Raw genomic sequence first — 19136 nt, 5'->3', positions numbered from 1 at the left:
CCTTGTGTGTTCATGTGCAAATATTTTTTCATTTTGCACAGATACATATTTTCTTGTCTTAAGTGTAATGATAATGAGAAATGAGAAAACAGTTTCATAGGTGATAAAGGACATTACAAATATCATGCTGTGAGTTAACTGTAAACTAAATTGTATTCAAATCATCAGCCCTGGGGACTGTTCCCCTGCTGTGTTTTATCCTTACTTCTTCCTTTATCTGTTTTCTGATAGGCTTTGCAGTCTAGTCCCTGCCAAAAAAACATACAGCATTGGAAGAAAAACAGGAGCTGATTTATTGTTTATTTAGCAAGTTTTTTTTTAAAGATGGTTTCAAAATGGATATCTGGTCTCCTTCTATATATTCTGACTTCTAAGCTCCTTTTTAGCATATTACAAAAAAAAACCCTTCATAAATATTAGTATGCTTAGTAAAATACCATAAATTGGTATTGTTGAAATTAACTGATGTGATCTCCTGTATATAGCACGTCCTGTATAGAACTTCCCCCAAATAATTCCTGTTTGAGTTAAGGCATAGCTTTGAAAAATAAATTCATTCTTGATTTAAAAATTGCCCATGATTAAGGCTACATTTTAGCCATGGGTATTTTTAGTAAAAGTCATGGACAGGTCATGGGCAGTAAAGAAAAATTCATGGTCCGTGACCTGTCCATGACTTGTACTATATACTCCTAACTAAAATTTGGGCCAGGGGTAGTCGGGAGGGTTGGGGGGGCAGGGGCACCACGGGTGCTGGGGATGGCCTGGGACCCCTGCTAGTGCTGGGGGGGGAGAAGGAGGGGCACTCGGCCTAGACCTCCGCTGGTGCTGGAGAGGGCGATAGCGGTGTGTGGCCTGAGACCCCTACTGGTGCTGGGGGTGGGGGGGCAGGGAAGGGTTGCACCTGCGAGCAGTATGGGCAGTATGCGAAGACCCCTGGCTCCTAGGAGCTGCAGGGACATGCCGGCTGCTTCCGGGGAGTCCCCCGAGTTAAGTGCTACCCTGCACCCCAACTCCCCGCCCCACCTCTGAGCCCCCACCGGCAGCCCCTGAACCAGCTGCACCGGCCGCTGCAGAAGTCATTGAGGTCATGGAAAGTCACAGAATCTGTGACCTCTGTAACAGACACGCAACCTAACCCATTATGGATTCTTGTTGATGTTCTCTGTCAAATTGGCTTCAGTGGAGATTTATAAGCAACGATGAATTTGGGCCACTCTTCTTAATCAGACTGTGTCTTCTTATTAAGATGCAGCTATTTTAATTATTCAAGATTTAGAATTTAGAAAATTTAGAATTTAGAAAATTTAGGATTTAGAAAAGAGGATATTTGAACACAGGCCAAAGTGAATAAGTTCAATTTCACCACTTCTACATGGTTATGTTTAAATTGACCAATTATTTAGCCTAATTCTGAGAAGCTACTGCAAATGTTTGTTTTTTTTATTCAAGGCCATATCTAAAGCCGACAGTTTTGTAAAGAAATATTTTACATTTGAATGTTGGTACAAATGTGCCAAAGTTTAGACATGCTCCCTATCATCCCACCCCATGGGTAGTTTAAGCAAAAAAATGGACTTGGTGGAAGCTATTGCCATTTAGAAACGAGACAGTGTGAAGTCACTACTGGAGTGTGAAAAACTGGTGCCATGGATTTGCCTCATTTTTCAAGTGGTTTCCTTTTTTGGTGCATGTGACTGATACTCATGTAACCTTACTTGAGGAGAAAAGACACAGAAATATAAATAGAATGGGATTTGTCTTTTCATAATTTATTTAGTCTCCTTTGTGACATTTTGTATTTAAAATGTATTTTACAAAATAAACATGTAAATTAGAAAAAAAGCTGCTCTTTGGCTAGCTTGAAGCAAAATTTTCTCCTATCTGCCTTAACTACAGTGTCATAGTTTAACTATTACTGTGCTAGACATAGGCAAAGTCAAAGAAGTGGTAATCTTGTGGCAAGTTTTCTAGTTAAGTATGCAGTGGGGGATCTAAGAGTGCGGAGACACCCATGCTTGTTGTAATATTGAATTTCTCTTTGTTGATAGTGGTTCCTATATCATTTACCTTCTCCATGATTGCTGGACACTGAAAATATAAGATGTATCTCAACAGACTTATGAAGGAAGACCTGCATAGTTATTGTTCACTGGCAAACAGAGAGGGGGTTGTGTAAATAAAACTGGATGCAGCTTTTAATTTGGGAGGAATAAGATTTCAATTTCAATTCTAAGACCCCTATTTGAAATATTTTATGCCCTGCAACATATGAACTTTTACATAAAGAGGTACAAAAAAAGTTTGGTAATGCAAATCTGTTTGGTAAATTAAATGAAATATGTATTCCACGTAGATTGTTTTATAGTTAATTTTCTGAGAGTGGGGTGTTTTGAACTGTGGTAAAAGAAACTGAAAGAATTGGCATATATCAAAAAAAGGATGAAGAAAAAAGAAAATAGGTCACCTTTTTCATTTTGAATTAATTCTACTGCAGAACTAATTAATGCAAAGTTTCTGTGTCTTAACGGGTCGGATGTGTAAATTAGGGCTCTAACCAGCAATTAAGCGGCAGATAACCCAAGATATGCATTGTGTGTATCAGCATAATAGGTCAATTTTAAAATAATGAACTCTTTTGGAATAATTATTTCAACATATTGGACACACCACAGAGATTGTTTTTAACATTAAACAAGACTGAAAATATCTCATGTGGCAGCCAAGGAAAAGCAAAAACTCAGTCTGGACAAATGGAATTTAATAAATTAGGCGCTCGAACTAAGATGGGCACCATGCCGGTGCTGGGGTTCATCTATGTGGAGATTACTGTAGGACTGGAGCCTTATTCCTCACTTAACTAGTTGCTGAGCTGCACTTAAAAGCCTTGGATAGACTGAATAGCTAGTGTAAGCGGGGAAATAGTCCCGCTATTGTGGGGAACTTTCCCGGCTTCTGCACTACCCCGGTGAAGTGGGCTAGCAAAAGGATCTGAGTCCTTGCTCCCACTTCCTTTACCCAGTGGCTTCTCCGCCTTTGAGGACTCCCCTTCCACTCTCCTGTCTGACAAAGTCCTCTTAACCCCAACAAGGCTGGGCCCAGGATTCCTGGGGGTCGACCCCCAACCCTGCTGGGGTCACCTAGGACAGGGGTTAGGGTGTCCCCACTCTGGGGTACTCTCTCTGCACTGGGCACTTCTCTGACCCACTGACCATTACAGACGAGTTAAAGCAAATGCAAATTATTTAATCAACAATTAATTTTAAAAAGAATAAGGAAAAATGGGAAAGGTTAAAGGAAACACATCATCCCGCTCTGTGGCAGGGAACATCACAAACAGTGTCTCTGGATTGTCAGGGCAGTTCACAGTCTGTTTCTTGCAAGTCCCAGGCCTTCTTCTTAGGCCCTGGCTGTGCTGTAGAAATGCTGTGGGTTGGACACTTGCTCTGGTGGAAGCCACACGCTCTCAGGCTCTAAGTGGTAGGACCCTTCTTCCCAGTGTCGCCCCCGCTCTGTCAGGGTTATGATCCAAGCCTGGCCTGCAGAGCCTCTTGGCTGAGGCGTCTCTGTGCTGGGTCTGCTGCCCAGGGCCCCCCTCGCTCTCCCCAGAGGCTCATTGCACCCAGCTCCGGACTGCTCCAGCCCCAGCTCCACCATTCTGTCTCTGCACTGCTGCTGCTGCTCTGCCTCCAGCTCCCTGAGCTACTGCTTTGGCCCCTCTGCCTCTGTTTGCTTCAGCTCTGCTCCCAGGACAGGTCTGTTCTGCAGGCCGCTTCTGTGACTCTGCTCCCAGCACTGACCTGTTTTGTTGGCTGCTTTTCTGGCCCCTCTGGCTCTGGTTGCTGCAGCTCTGGTTGCTGCAGCTTTCCTCCCATGGCTAGTCTGGTCTCTCTGGGCTGTGCCTCTGGCTTTGGGGCTGCAGCTCTGCTCCCAGGACAGGGTCTGCTTTCTCTGGCCTGCTTTTCTGGTCCCTCTGGATCTGGCACAGCTCTGCTCCCCAGCTCAGCTTGGGCCCCTGCTTTCTCCTTAGTTCGGCCCCACTCTGTCTGACCCAGGCAATTCCAGCTCACACAGAGGACAGGACCTCTCTGGTCTCCTGACTCCCTGATTAGCCTGCCCACCCTGGCATTCTGGCTGACCTGGAGCATTGGCCTCTCCCCATTGTTCCTGGGGACTATCAGTCTCAGAGTCCTGGTTTCCCATAGACCCTTCCCCTTTTAGTTCTGGGAGCTAGCCAACCAAAACACCCCCACTGAATGTTAGTAAGGGGGCAACAGTCCCCTTACACTAGCACATCTGGGACGTCTGCCTCTATTTCCTAAATGCCTGTGATCCACAGAAGAAATTGACTTAATTTGTCCTCCGAGCCAGATTAGGGTATAGGCCTAGGCACTACTGGCCAACATTAGAGCCCCGGCTTCTGGAATTACAGCTGATTATTCTTCCATTAAAACCCACCCAAAAACCCAAGTATTTTTGTAGCTCTTACAATTGAGAAGAAAATATTTAAAATGTGACCCAAGCTATGTGTAGCTGGCTCTATGACAGAATCATGGAAATGTAGGGTTGGAGGGGACCTCAAGAGGTCATCAAGTCCAGCCTCATGTGCTAAGGCAGGACCAAGTAAACCTAGACCATCGCTGGCAGGTGTTTATCCAACCTGATCTTAAAAATCCCCATCAATGGAGATTTTTATCTCCCTGGGAAGTATATGCCAGAAGTATCAGGAAAAGCTTTCTAACTATAAGGGTAGTTATCTAACCTAAATCTCCCTTGCAGCAGGCAAGTAAGCCTTTTATTTCTTGTCCTATCTTCATTGGACATGGAGAACAATTGATCACAGTTTTCTATGTAGTAGCCCTTAACATATTGGAAGACTGTTATCAGGTCCACTCTCAGTCTACTTTTTTCAAGACTATAAACATGCTCTTTTTTTTTAACCATTCCAAGTAGGTCAGATTTTTCTAAACCTTTTATCATTTTTGTTGCTCTCCTCTGGACTCTCTTCCATTTGTCCTCATCTTTCTTAGTATGTGGACACAGTACTCCAGCTGAGGCCTCACCATTGCTGAGTAGAGTGGAATAATTACCTCATATGTTTTAGATATGACACTTCTGTTAATACACAAGAAAATATTATCTGTTTTCTCAGATGCCTCGCGTTGTTAACTCTAATTCAATTTGTGATCCTCTAGAACACCCAGATTTTTTTCAGCAGTATTACTGCCTAGCCAATTATTCCCTGTCCTATATTTGTGCATTTGATATTTCCTTCCTGAGTGAAGTACTTTGCACTTATTTTTACTGAATATCATCTTTCTTACTTCAAAACGATCTTGGCAAATTGGAGAATTGTTCTGAATTCTAATCCTGTCCTCCAAAGTGCTTGCAACCCCTCCCAGCTTGGTCATCTGCAAATCTTATCAGCATACTCTCTTCTCTATTATCCAAGTCATTAATGGAAAATATTAAATAGCACCAGACCTAGGACAGACCCCTGCAGAACTCCATTCGATAACATCCTCCCAGTTTTGACAGTGAACCATTGATAACTACTCTTTGCTTATGTTTTTTCAACAAATTATGCACCCATTTTAGAGTAATTTCATCTAGACCACATTTGCCTAGTTTGTTTATGGGAGTATCATATATGACTGTGCGAAAAGCTTACTAAAATCAAGATAAATCACATCAACTGCCTCCCCTTATCCACTAAGCCAGTAACTCTGTCAAAACAGGAAATTAGATTGATTTAGCGTGATTTGTTTTTGACAAATGCATGTTGGCTATTCTTTAAAACCCTATTATCCTCTAGATGCTTGCAAACCAATTATTTAATTATTTGTTCCAGTATCTTTTCTGGTTAGGTTGACTGGTCGATAATTTGCTGGATCCTCTTTGTTTCCTTTTTTTAAAAAGGTACTATGTTTGCCCTTCTTAAGTCCTCTGGGACCTCATGCATCTTCCGAGTTCGCAAAGATAATTGCAAATAGTTCTGAGGTTGCTTCAATTAGTTCCTTATGTAAGGTAGGATGAATTTTTGTCAGGCCCTGCTAGTTCGAATACATCTAACTTGTCTAAATATTTTTTAACCTGTTCTTTTCCTATTCTGAGTTATATTCCTTCTCCCTTGTTGTTAATATAAATTGTATTAAGCATCTGGTTACAATTAGTTCTGTGATGTCTACCTGAGTCTACAATCAGCCTAAAACAATAGCTGTCTGGGGGTATGTCTACACTGCAATTAAAAACCTGTGGCTGTTCCATGCCAGCTGACTGGGGCTTGGGCTAAAGGGGTGTTTAATTGCGGTGTAGACATTCAGTCTCGGGCTGCAGCTTAAGCCTGAACGTCTACACTGTAATTAAACAGCCCCTTAGCCTGAACCCCGTGAGTCTGAGCCAGCTGGCACGGGCCATCTGTGGGTGTCCAATTGCAGTGCTGACATATCCTGAAGGGCATACTGCTCCATTCAGGTAGGAGGATACTAACTCTAAGACCCACATCTCTGGATGGACCCACCAACACAACCCTAGCGAAAGACTGTTTGTGGTAGGAGAAGGGTTTAGCAGGCTCAGACCACCCACCTCAGCTTATAAGTACTGGAGGAACCCATTGCTGTCATCCTGGCTCTTGGGTTCGATGGAGGTAATTTCTGTAATATCCCTGCTACTTCTCCTGGAAGGTAGAAGGGTGCTCTTGCTGCTGTCCCTATTTCTCTGGGAAGGAAGAGGCTGCCCATTTTCCAGAGTTGTTCCAGGTGGTTTGGGGCCTTAGCATGGGAATTGGACTGTGGGGCTGGGGCCATGTCAGGGTGTACCTAGGCCTTAGATTTGCCTTACATTGGCCATGAATGTTTTGCCTCCCACTTCGCTAAATTCGTCCTCTGAGGCCTGGTCTACCCTGTAGAGTTAGGTCGACATAAGGCCACTTACATCGATGTAACTATGTCAGTGAACACACTACAGCCTTGTTCCCACCGCTGGGTGTCCTTCTACAACAATACATAATAACTCCACTTCTCTGAGAGGCACAAGGCTTATGTAGGCATCGTTGAGGCAACGCAGTGTCCGTGTAGACACTGCGGGTTACTTACATCGGCTGTTGGCTGTCATTCTTGTCCATTTCCAGGGTCCATGCTGGAGCTGTAAAATTGACAAGAAAGCCACTCACAGCTCAGTCTTTCATTTCTGGCTCCCCGCTCCCTGCTGGGAGCCCGTCTGCACCAAGGCTCCCTGCCAGAACCCAGCTACACTGAGGGTCCCTGCTCTCCTCCGGGAGCCCATCAGTCATGCAGGCTCTGGGAGTGAAGCTCCCCGCCAGGAGCGTGAGGGGCAGCCATGCTCAGAGCAGGGAGCTGAGAGCCTGGGGAGCAGCCAGGCTCCTGGAGGGGAGCTGAGAGCCCCTTCGGCTGGTGGTCTCCTAGTGGGGAGCCGAGAGCCTGGATGACAGCTGGGCTTCTGGTGGGGAGCTGCATGCGGAGCTGTCAGCCCTCAACAGGCTCCTCTTAAGTCAGTGGAAGTGATTCTGTTGAGGACACGTGCTACTGGCAGAAGGAAGGTATTGTCGACATGAGCCACCTCAGTAGTAACTGCAGTGGCTGTAAGTCAGCCTAACATAGGTCGAGTTAAGTTTGTAATGTAGACATGCCCTGAGTCCTCTCAATCAGTCCCTGTTCTATCCACATTTTAAGAAGAGTGCATGAGACTAACAATACAGTGATCCTCTGTTATGTTCACAGCATACCAACAGAGAAAATTAGATAAAATTGTCATATACTCTTTCTGGAAGGTTACAGTGTAACACTACTTTTTCTTAAAATCCAGAATCTTAATGTATGAGAACCAAAAAGAGAGAGCAGGATGCTTTGTAAGACAGAGAGGCACAACTCACCCCACCTTGCTCTAAGCTGACTCTTTACAGACTGTCTGCTGCTAGACCAAGATTACATGCTTCTCTTGAGAACCCCCTAGTCTTCAAGCAGGACCAGGGAAACTCCTGAAATTTAAAATGTAGCTTACAATTTTAACACAGTTTTCAACACACCATATCCTTCAAAATTCATATCACACCAAAGGGTGCAACTGCTTTTTAATAGTGTTTAAGCAGACACAGAGGAAAGAGGTCATTTTTGTTTGAAGATTCTATTCTATTCTGGTTCTTAAACTGCCCTTGTTACCATAATATCTGAGCACCTTTCAGAAGTGAATGAAGTGATGTGACTAGCATTTTTCAGATGTGGTTTGTTTGTTCTTTCTCTCTTTTCGTTGGGGAGATAGTGCCAGTAATGTGGCACCTGGTTTCACATTTGTGTATGCCATCCGTCAGTCAGCGTAGCTCGGATTTTTAAGTGGAAATTGGATCAGATAAGCAGCCTGTTCACATCTTTTTTTCTTTTTTCTAGTGCTACAAAAAATTGAGATCCATTTTTTTGTTTTTCTTTTTTTTCTTTTGTTAAAGAACTATATTGGTAATCCGTGTTGTCCTTAGAAAAATTACCATGGTTTTTAAAATAAATAAATAAAAATAAATAATATTGTGGACTGCTCTCCTGCATGTAGTTCAAATATTTTAAAAAATATATCATTGTGTTCAGTTCTCTGAGACTCGCGATGTCTATTTCATGTTTGGCTTTCTTGGCCATTTTCCAGTATCCCATGGTGGTGTTAGAGGACCAGATTATCGCTCATGTCTTGTCGATTTTGTGGGGTTTCCCTTCAAGACTTCAGTGCTATAGAGCAACTGGCATTTAGTGACCTTCTGCATCAGTAGTTCCTTCTTCTGGGCATTAACATTGATTTTATGTGTCTTGGCATGTGAAGATCTAGAGCATGCCCCCTGACCCACCACCAAAGAGCATGTATTGGCTCCAGCTGCCAAGGAGGCAGAGGCAGCATAATGTCAAGCATTAGAAAGTGGCAACCCCGGAAGATTCTGTAGCAGCATCCTGAGTAAGGGTGTGAATGGGTCCTCAATGTGATTTAGGGGGAATAAAAAGAAAAAAAGGGGGAATTCCATCTGTTCGGTGTATGAAATCTGTGTCCAATTATGCGGTCAACCAAACTCAGCCCAGATGCTGGTGTGTACATGTTAGATGCAGTTTTCACTGAACATCTTAAAGCCAACTTACTTCTCTTACTGCAAAGGAGTGTGCATGTGCATGTGGAAAGAAAGAGACATACACATGTTAATTATTTGGGAATAAAGAGCAATAAGATGAAAAGAGGCTTTGCCGTAGGTTTGAATTGATGGGAATGGCTTTTTATGTGCAAATGAGAATGAAGTTATTTAAACTCTGTATCTTGTAATGGTTGTAAAGGTTTGACTTGCTCTAAAGAAATGCATTGCATGGTTTTATACAGGCTATCAGATGTGAGAGTTCAGCCCTGATTCTGAATAGCTCAAGTTAAAATCCAGAAGAACATACTTGAGAAAGTTAAAAGTAAATGATTTATAAGTTAAGAAAAACAGTCTGTTTCCCTGAGCTGTTAATTTTCTGTTGGTGGATGGAACCGTGTTAGAATTATATTCACTGACAAATAGTAAATCCAGACAAGTGGAGGGAAAAATGGAATTCAAATGATGGCAGTTCACCTCTGTTGGGCAAAAGAGAAGCAATCTCTACCCTTATCTCTCCTGTCAAATAATAGTATTCTTCTACAAAATAACTTCTATTGCATGTTCTAGCTGAGGATTTCCAACTTCAAACTGTGTGTGTATATAAATCTCTCCTCTGTTTTTTCCACCAAATGCATCCGATGAAGTGAGCTGTAGCTCACGAAAGCTTATGCTCTAATAAATTTGTTAGTCTCTAAGGTGCCACAAGTACTCCTTTTCTTTTTGCGAATACAGACTAACACGGCTGCTACTCTGAAACCTTATTAATTAATGAGTCTTTATACTTCTGTTGGGTAAATTTTTACACCCATCTTGTAGATGAGGAAATTAAAGGCCAGAGAGATTAATTTCTCACCAGTCATAATGATAGTCTATTACAGTATTGGGAATAGATCCTTATTCTGGGGTTCCCCGTCTTTTTTGACTTAATCCCAATATAATTCTTTTCTCCATCATTGTGTGTGTGTGTATCTGTCTGTCTATCTTTTCTAAAGCAAGGCTCACCCTTCTTTAGTTCAGTACCAAGGTTCTCTTTCACTACTTGACCTTATCAGATGCTAGCCTTTTTTCCAGGCCACTTTCCCTTCTCATATTGCCCCCCCACCCCGATATGTGCCCTTTGGTTCACCCCCAGGTCTCCCCATTATCTGTATCTGTTATCTCCTCACCTTCCTCTCTCTCTTTCTCTTTCCTTTCCTATTTATTCCTCATTCCAGTTTTCATCTTCCCCCTCTTCCCATCTCCAGTCCTGTGTTACCAACTTCTTAGTTCTGATTAATTGATCCTGTCGGTTGTTTCTCTGATTTCGCTCCCTGTTTTTACCCAGATTCCTAACCATTCCTTTCTATCATAGGGTATATCTTCACTGGAGCTGGAGGTGTAATGTCCACACTAGTTCTGATTGAGCTACTTTGCTAAAATAGCAGTGGAACCACAGTGGCACGAGTGAGCTGCCTTGAGTATATACCTCAGGTTTCAGATGGGATCATGCTTGGAGAGGCTAGCCTGTCCCGCTGCTCACACTGCTGTGGCTAATTTCTGTTTTTAGGGTACTAGTTCATTGAGAGCTAGCATGGATATGTCTACCCAAGCTGGGAATTCCACCTCCATTTCCAGCGTAGACATACCCTGAGAATGAGACATGAGCCTGTCACAATGCCCATATGATGCTAAACCAAGCAAGAGGGGTATGAACAGCTCACCCATTGTGTCAGTATTTGAAGACTGGGCTAGGGGAAACTCGACTATTCGTTTTGTTTGTTTGTTTGTTTGTTTGTTTGTTTGTTTGTTTGTTTGTTTGTTTTTTTAAATGGTCCTAAGATCACCAACCAACCAAGCAGCTGATACTTCCTGTATCTCCCTTCGGTACATACTGATGATAAACAAGCACATGTAATATAGGTGACTGTATCAAGCGTCTCAAAAGGAGGCTTGGGCCTGGCTGATTTGTTTTCTTGTGATTTTTTTTTCCTGTCTGCCTTGTTTTAAATAAAGTATTAAAGACTGTTAAGTGGTTGTGGCCTACTAGATGGTAAAGCTTGTGCGGAGAGAAGGAAATTCACCTTACAACTCAAGCGTATACCTTGATTTTATTATTCTGTTAGGCAGCTGCCACAAGAAACTTGGGCATGTTGGCTAGGTAAAAAGTGAAGTGAACAGAAGTTTACATCTCTCTCTCTCTCTTTCTCCTTTTTTACACTGTCACTGTCTTGGATCTTACATAAAGATGTCAGCGCTTTGAATACGTTCAACAGAGATGTTATAAATAATGAAATGTACTTTTCTCTTTTTCAGTGATGATCTTAAATCTTAATGCCAGCTAGTCTGCTTTACCCAAAGGCTAGCATAATAAGACCTCCCAAGATGAGGAAAACTTTCAGGGCCAAATTTTCAAATCGTGGCCTCTAATTATGCAGTATATTTCACTTAAATGGTGGATTTTACCTGCATGAACCCTAAAATTTGAGCCCACAGATGAAAGCGTGCGAATCACCTGTGTATACAAATTTTTTTACATGTTCAGATTTTCATGCACATTAATGGAGGCCAGGAGATGCCCTTTAGCAAACGTTGTTCTTAGAATTTTTATAGACAAATCCTAAGGTCTAAATTTCTGTTGATTTCGGTTGGAGCTGAGCATGCACAAGGACCTCAAGATTTGGCCCTTAGCCCATCACAACTCTTGTGCCCTTCTCGATTTTTATTTTTAACTCTGCTCAGTATGGCAGATGAATATGTCCCAAGTGATTCTTCCAGCACCAACTGAGAGACTTCTGGCTTATTTTTGTTCACATCAGCTGCTGACACATTTTAAGGTGTGCTTCTCTGCATACAGTATTTGAAGAATCTGTCTCAGATACAGGTGGCAGCTGGGCTTTGAAATTTTCTTGGCAGACAGCTCAAAGTGTATGGGGAGTGGGCCATTATGATAATTTTCAGAGTGAACTCTCTTCAAGTGTTAAAATCTTCTAATAGGTGATCCCTTCCATCTGAGGCTTACAGAACTACAGAACATGCCCTTGGTCCACAAGCAGAGCACCAATAATTAAATTCAAGGATCCAAGGAATACTTTTATGATTAATAAGATTAATGTTGATTGCTTCTACATACTAGCTAGCTGCAATCTTTGTTGTGACTGCCAAAGAAGTCCAATCCCTTAGACTCTTTCATAAACTTCTGTGTGTGGTTTTTTCTTCTTGAGGGTTTAGTTGTTACAAATAGAAATGTGTTGTTTTGCATTTGAAGACAGGGCATTCTGACTGAACTTTAATGATCTTTTATTTATCCACTACTGATTTAATGTGCAGTGCATTCCTCAGCAAGATCATTAAGCACAGCATTTTATGTTCAGTCACATAAAATCAGATAAGTTTATGAGGAAATCTTTATCTGTTAAGTGCTCTAATTGCTTCAGGTGCAAACTGAACTAAAAGAAATATGCAAGGACAAAGCATGCAGACTCCTACACAGTTGTTATGACCATGATTTCAGTATATCAGGAGAACATTACACTGTATACATCATTATATAAAAACTCATAGCACGTTACCAAACCACCCCATTTACATAAACCTCAAGCTGCCAGACTGTCATGACGGTGACCTCATATGTAACTCTTACACCACTGCATCTGTGCAGGATGGGATCTTTCTCATAAACCACAGTGGTAAAAATGTTGTGGCTATACTTTTTGATGGTGTTGCTTAGTTTGTGGAGTCAGATCCATTTGTATAATTTGTCAACTTTTTGTCTTTCCCTGATAGCTTTAGTATCTAGATCAGAGATGGGGAAACTATGGCCTGTGGGCCACATGTGGCCTGCGGGACTGTTCTGCCCGGCCCCTGAGCTCCTGGCCAGGGAGGCTAGCCCCCGGCCCACCCCTGCTGTCCCCCCTCCCCCACAGCCTCAGCTCACCGTGCTGCCAGTGCTCTGGGTGGCAGGGCTGTGAGCTCCTGCCGGGCAGCACAGCTGCGAGAGCCGCCGGCCTGCCCCGGTGCTCTAGACTGCGCGGTGGCGTGGCTGACTCCGGCCAGGCGGCGCAGCTGCCAGTCCTGGTGCTCTGAGCGGCATGGTAAGGGGGTGGGGAGAGGGGAGTTGGATAAGCGGCAGGGGGTCCCGGAGGCAGTCAAGGGACAGGGAGCATGGGGCGACTGGGTAGGTCTGGGAGCCCCAGGGGCCCTCTTATTTGCTTAGTTCATGTTTTTTGTTGTTGTTTGTTTTAATATGAAAGCTTGTAATGCACCAGTTTCTTTTAACTCCCAGCCTTTTAATTTTGGGCAGAGACCATGACAATGTTATACAGGAGGCTAAAAAGACCTCTTTGACTTTAACCAATTGTGACATTTTAATCGTCATATATAAAAATGATATTTATGTTTCTTGTCCTTAGAACTAATGAAAGATTTCTCACAGTAGAAAACATTTTTCCCCTGGCATTTTTGGCATCAGTGTTCTCAGCAAAAGTACCTTCTCTTTGACTTTACTATCATTAAGTGGGACTGGAATGTGATTCAAGGGTATGTTGCTGAGGTGTAATCTTTGGACACTTCATAGCTGACAGGCTTCAGCGTCTGCGGTTTAGACTGTATTGTTCAAAGAGCTAAAAGAAATGCGCTTAACGCTCTGGTGATCTCAGAGAAGAATGTTTACTTAAGTTTATTTTCTTCCAATTCTTACTGCATGTGTTCTTTCAGGTGAAATTGTGTGTGTGTGCATGTGTGTAAAGAAAAATCTCATCTGTCAATAGTATCTGTTACATCAGGTTTTGGTGTATCCTCCCTCCCCCCCCCAACTCTGCCTGTAAAACACAGTGATTTAGTCTCCTGGGGACTGTAGTACTTTAGTCTAATTTCAGTGGTTGGGTTAGTGTGTGGGTAGCTGGATAGCGTTGCTGGCCTATGTATATAGGTCAGACTAAATGATCTGGTGGCCCCTTCTGGTATTAATTTACTGATCTTACTTGTGCCATAGCTACATAAATGTTTATAAATGTACTATTTTATTTAAATAGCCTGGGCCAATTCTGTCCTCAAATATATACATTTTGCAATTCCCGCTGGCGTCCATAAGAGTTCTGCGTGAGTGTGCATCTCAAAGCAGAATTTGATTTTAAATTAAGAATGAGACACTTAATGTTTGAAAAAATGTAAAAAGGAAACAGTCAGCACAGTTCAGGAAATATGGATACACATTAACACTTGTAAAACATTAATTCTGCTGGGGAAACATGGCATAGTTTTTGTTCTGTTGTTGATTTGTTACCAAATTTGATTATTGGCAGGCATTTGAGATGGTAGTACTTGGTAATGGTGCAAATTCAACAACAATTACAAAAATGTTCAGGAAAGTGCCCTGTAAGTAAATAATGTTGGTTTTGCTATCGGTTTTCAAGATAACAGTCACTAAAATGTGGTTGGAATTGCAGGTAGGGGAAGCAAGATAGTTAGTATTCAGAATTATGTGATTTTTTTTTCAGGTCTAATACTGCCTGAACTGGTTGGGCTGGAAAATATTGTTATACATCATTGGGAGGTTGGAGTTCCCAGGCTTCCAACAATGTATATTTTAAAAAAAGCCAGAGAACTTAAAACAATCACAGATCTGGTCTCTCAGCTCAGGAAACTATATGTAGGCTACTTACCAGACAGGCCAGGATGCTTCGTGGGTCAGCTCTCTGTTGTGCTAGTGTGTTCCACATTTAATTTATTTTATTTTTATTAGTGTTTACTTAGGTATAAGTCTTGCTGAACACTCCAGACTCTGTTAATTCTGCTATTGTTGACACAATTTGGCTTGTTTCAAAAACAGACTCCAACCAGAGACTGCTGAATTGGAATTAATTTGCAAACTGGATACAATTAATTTAGGCTTGAATAAAGACTGGGAGTGGATGTGTCATTACACAAAGTAAAACTATTTCCTCATGTTTATTCTCCCCCCTCCCCCGTTCCTCACACGTTCTTGTCAATTGCTGGAAATGGCCCACCTTGATTATCACTACAAAATGTCTACAAAATGTCCTCTCCCCTCCCCCCCCGCTCTCCTGCTGGTAATGGCTCACCTTACCTGATCACTCTTGTTACAGTCTGTATGGTAACACCCATTGTTTCATGTTCTCTGTGTATATAAAATCTCCCCACTGTATTTTCCACTACATGCATCTGATGAAGTGAGCTGTAGCTCACGAAAGCTTATGCTCAAATAAATTTGTTAGTCTCTAAGGTGCCACAAGTCCTCCTTTACAATTTGGCTTGCAAATCTTTCTCCTCTTCACAAATAGTGAAAGTGTGCCTTCTCTTGTGGAAGAAATGCATGGAAACTGGCTAATGTTTTGAGACATGTTATTCTATCTGTCTTTTGGTGCATCCAAAACCATTAAAGGATGGCCACTTCTGTTTGTCTATAGCACATTGGTCCTGTTTTTATGGAATTGATGTAGTAAAATAAATAAATACAATTAATTAAGAACAGACTACAAAAGGGTGCAGAAGCCATGAAAAACACCCATTGTAAGGGTGTATTTGTGTTGCATAGACATATTTTGGCTTTCTGTTGCAGTGACATGTATTTTATTTTTAAGGCCCAGTCTTAAGTGCACAGTCTTGGTTATGTTTCTGCTCTTGAAAGTTTTTGTAAGAAAGGGATCCTAACAAAAACTTTGCACTAGTTCTATTAATTGAAGCAATGTTCAGACTGCAATATGTAACAGGACATTCTATTTTAGCTGAACTTAGCTTGAAATATGTAGGTTTTTTCCTATAAATGTGTGTTTATCAAGGGCTGTTGAAACTTAATTACAGAAATGCATTTGACTTCAGTGTCTGCTTAAGAAAATACTGGGGACTGAGCTAATTAGTTTAAAATGTTTTATTTTTTAACTTTTCCATTGACATAAGGTAACTGAGAGCTTGTGTCCTGTTCTCTCTTCATTTCAGGTATGAGTCATGTCAGTATAGTGAAAGAGGAGGATTTATGTTTCTGAAGTGGGATTGTGTATGTGATCAAAGGATTTACATGCAGCACTCTGTGCTGTAGTTCCTTCCTGCTCCAGGAGGGACACCTGGGGTGAGTAATGGGATAATTTATAATTAACTCAGATCTTTCTTCGGGAGGCCTGTCATCAAAACAGGAACATATAACTCTCATGGTTTCCAATGGGAATAGAAGAAACTTCAGCTATTGTAGTCAGACCCTTTAATTATAAGCACCAACCTTCAAAGTTTACTTTTCCTCTTTAGTAACAAGAGAGTTTCTATAAAGAGTGGCATGAGGTTTTGATAAATCCCATGCATTTCAGCTTTCCAACACCCTTCAGTGCAGCACTCTTTGTAATTTGAGTAGCTTTTATTTGTTAAGAAATCAAAGAAGTTGAACTGACAATTTAAATTTTTCTTGAATCAGTCCTAAGAAAAACTTAATCACACTAGAGCTCAGGGTGGAGCCTAGGAGATAGAGTTCAATCACACTTCTGCATATGCTTATGAGTAGATCAGAAAGGCTAACACTGGTCAGGGATCTGTCTGTATTGCAGCTGGGCTATATGTGTGTGTTTTCAACTAGTTCCTGATGATATTTCAAAAAATGATCTCCTTAAGCTGTTTTGGTCTCTCTTCTCCCCTCCTTCTTCATATACAAGGTTGTGGGTCGTCTTCCAACAACCATATCAGCTGCAGTGTTAAATGTAACACTGATTATTCTCACCTCAGGCATGCACCTTAGCTAAATATGTCATTAAAAATTAAACCAGACTGCTCAAAGAGGAGTAGAGATGGGCTTGTACTCAAGTTTTGGACCCAAACTTCCCAAATTCAGATATGTTCAGTTTGGAGCACTTTCGTTTGGAGCTACGCTCTGAATTCTGTGGGGTTATGATTGGTTAGGAAAGGATGGTGGGATGGTGGCAGGACAGCTGATAATTAGGGACTAGTAAAACCAAGGCCCAGCAACCCGCTGGCAGTATTGGTATATGAACTTAAACATTTTTAACGCTTATATTTATTTTGTCTTTCCTGGTTCCTCTGTAGTGCTGTTAACCATTCAGCACAGCTTTCATGTTTCTTTAGCAATTTGGATGAGTCTTTCCCATGCTTGCATTAGTACAGCCATCACCAGAACAGCTTAGGTTCAGAGAAGGCCTTTTCAACCATTGAGGGGTCAGTTTTCCTTCACACATAGGCAGAGTGAGATGCTGCTGCTTGTGTAGTATTGGCAGAAGGGAAATGATGCACCAGAAAGTATGTAAGAAAGTAAAAGAGGTGGCAGTGGTGGTGTAGGTGGGGCAAGAGATGTTTGTGGAGTGGTGTTGTGGAGGAAGTCCATAAGGAGGTCTCTTGAACCAAGTGGGGGAAGGAAGCTGAGTGAGGAAGCAGCTGATGGTGTGTTAGGGAAGATCAGTGGTGGCAGGGAAGCAAGCTCTGATAAGGAGCAGGTTACAGTGGAGGAAAGGAGTAGCTTTGGAACTGGGTGAGGGGACAGGACAGGGCGACAGAATAAATGGGTGGCAATGTTGTGTTTGTGCCTCTGGAGTTGGGTGGGTGCAGGAAAGAGGCAATGGGAGTGGGTGGCCAGCATATGTAGGTTCTCTAGAAGCCAGTGAGAGATGGAAGGATGCAGTAGTAGAGAATGGAGCGGGTGGGGAAAATTTCTATTGAACTATGTTTTAACGATAAGTGACAACCATTTTTGTAAAATGTTTTCTGATGGGCTGTAATTGAGAGTAGGTTGCAATGAAGGTGCTTCTAGAGCTGGCGGTGGAGGGAATTTAGGAGAATAGGAGGTAGAAGAGAAGATCCAGCGATAAAGATTTCTGCACAGGGAGGAGAGAACAGAAGGATAGAACTCCTTAGGATGTAGTGGGAGAGCAGGTTTTGCACTAGGGAAGCATGTTAGGTAACAGGAAAGAAGGGATCTGTACCAAAGAAGGTGTGAAGAGAGGATTCAGTGTGTCTGATTTCTGCCCACCACTATATAGTAAATGGCAGAAACCATTGGATGGTGGAGAATACAATTTGATTAATATAGTTTGTCACTTGTGCATTTAAATATCTTTCCCCAACTAGACAGTGAGAAAATCAAAATATTTTTCTATTGTACCCACATGTACACAATATATCTTAATTTAGGTATGGTTAAGGCAATGGGAACTATAGTATTTTCTATATTTTTGTGTACATTTTCAAGAGACACACCATATAATACAACCCAGGTAACTCATCACGACCTATGAAGCTACATACCCAAGCTTGAGTGATTTGAGATATTATTTGAAAATCGAGATTTGTGTGGAGCCTTGTTTAATGTTTTGTACATTTGGTGACTTTCAAAAGACTTTACAAGAATACTTAAAAAAACAATTACTAACATACAGTAAATTCCTTTACTGTTCTGCTTGCTCGTGGTTGTTTTTTTTTTGTTTTGTTTTGTTTTTTTGAGGGGAGGGGATAAGATTTAGATTTAAATTTAGTTTTACAGGATACATACTTCAGTCTAGTTTTTTTAAGTAAAGTTATTGTATTAGCTCTTTCTCCTGTTGTAGTCAATGGAGAAATTGCTATTGAATTAATGGGACCAAGACCCAGCCCATTGATTTATGAAAGGATTTTTGTTGCATTATTTTAACAACTGGTTATTGAGTCCTGACTTGTGCAATTATATCAGATACGCTCATATTTGGAACTTTCTGGTCCACTGCTCATTTAACAATAACCACTTTGTGGGCATTCTGTATAGGCAGAATATCTAGCAGAGGTATGGTATTAAGGGAATCATCAGCATGAGATTGGGGTAGCCAGGGTGGGTCATTCATAATGAATGCCAGTAAAATCTTTACATTAAACCACACCATCATGTGCCACACGTTTAATTGTTCTGGGAATGTTTTAGTGAGTGCTTGAAATTTTTCAGTGGAACTACTACTAGTGTCCCTCCAAAGGCAAAGCCAGGTTCCTTAGGTGGTCTGAATGCAACTATACAAGGCTTAGAGGAGAAAAAAAAACACGCTACTTTTTAAAAAACAATTAC

General features: G+C 41.7%; 1 long non-coding RNA gene across 6 annotated transcripts in view; it reads left to right on the top strand.

Moving 5' to 3' along the window:
* Nucleotides 1-19136, top strand: part of LOC119852110 — a 326795-nt gene that overhangs the window by 161869 nt on the left and 145790 nt on the right. For all 6 annotated transcript variants that reach the window (XR_006278978.1, XR_006278975.1, XR_006278979.1 and 3 more), the window contains one exon: nucleotides 16052-16181. This is a non-coding gene — a long non-coding RNA (uncharacterized LOC119852110). The remainder of the gene's footprint in view (nucleotides 1-16051; nucleotides 16182-19136) is intronic.

The sequence above is a fragment of the Dermochelys coriacea genome, chromosome 2, assembly GCF_009764565.3.
Source record: "Dermochelys coriacea isolate rDerCor1 chromosome 2, rDerCor1.pri.v4, whole genome shotgun sequence".
Taxonomy (NCBI): Eukaryota; Metazoa; Chordata; order Testudines; family Dermochelyidae; genus Dermochelys; species Dermochelys coriacea.
Note: the sequence above shows the minus strand (reverse complement) of the source record. Positions and strands in the feature narration are given on the sequence as shown.